This window comes from Triticum aestivum, unplaced genomic scaffold (assembly GCF_018294505.1).
Source record: "Triticum aestivum cultivar Chinese Spring unplaced genomic scaffold, IWGSC CS RefSeq v2.1 scaffold11571, whole genome shotgun sequence".
NCBI classification, from domain to species: domain Eukaryota; kingdom Viridiplantae; phylum Streptophyta; class Magnoliopsida; order Poales; family Poaceae; genus Triticum; species Triticum aestivum.
In genome coordinates, this window is record NW_025299391.1 from 1 (window position 1) to 931 (window position 931).

At 52.3% G+C, this 931-nt stretch overlaps 2 non-coding genes across 2 annotated transcripts; both read right to left on the bottom strand.

Moving 5' to 3' along the window:
* Nucleotides 1-301: 301 nt before the first annotated feature.
* LOC123179196 (5S ribosomal RNA) lies at nt 302-420 on the bottom strand. Its single transcript, XR_006490179.1, has one exon. It is a non-coding gene; the product is annotated as a 5S ribosomal RNA (ribosomal RNA).
* Nucleotides 421-717: 297 nt separating this feature from the next.
* LOC123179197 (5S ribosomal RNA) lies at nt 718-836 on the bottom strand. Its single transcript, XR_006490180.1, has one exon. It is a non-coding gene; the product is annotated as a 5S ribosomal RNA (ribosomal RNA).
* Nucleotides 837-931: the final 95 nt, after the last annotated feature.

The following is a 931-nucleotide window of genomic DNA, read 5'->3' on the forward strand; positions in this document are numbered from 1 at the left end:
CATCCGACATGTTACCCCGGTCTTCGTCCCTTATCCTTGCCCCTCCCAGCTCCACTACAAAGACGATTGCACATTGCTTTGTCCGCTCCCTCTCAACTACGGAGACGAGTTTAACGCGGTTTCCACCCCTCCCTCTCAACCGCACCAGTGCACGCTTGCCGCGCCACAACGCCGACGCTGGACCCGTGAATCGTGAGCACCCAGCTATGACTTACCGCACTCGTGCAAAATAATAAAACACGGTAAATATATTACTTACACGTGCGTTTGTTTTGCAAGCGGCGCGAAAAAAATTAAAAAGGGAATGCAACACGAGGACTTCCCAGGAGGTCACCCATCCTAGTACTACTCTCGCCCAAGCACGCTTAACTTCGGAGTTCTGATGGGATCCGGTGCTTTAGTGCTGGTATGATCGCATCCGACATGTTACCCCGGTCTTCGTCCCTTATCCTTGCCCCTCCCAGCTCCACTACAAAGACGATTGCACATTGCTTTGTCCGCTCCCTCTCAACTACGGAGACGAGTTTAACGCGGTTTCCACCCCTCCCTCTCAACCGCACCAGTGCATGCTTGCCGCGCCACAACGCCGACGCTGGACCCGTGAATCGTGAGCACCCAGCTATGACTTACCGCACTCGTGCAAAATAATAAAACACGGTAAATATATTACTTACACGTGCGTTTTGTTTTGCAAGCGGCGCGAAAAAAATTAAAAAGGGAATGCAACACGAGGACTTCCCAGGAGGTCACCCATCCTAGTACTACTCTCGCCCAAGCACGCTTAACTTCGGAGTTCTGATGGGATCCGGTGCTTTAGTGCTGGTATGATCGCATCCGACATGTTACCCCGGTCTTCGTCCCTTATCCTTGCCCCTCTCAGCTCCACTACAAAGACGATTGCACATTGCTTTGGCCGCTCCCTCTCAACTAC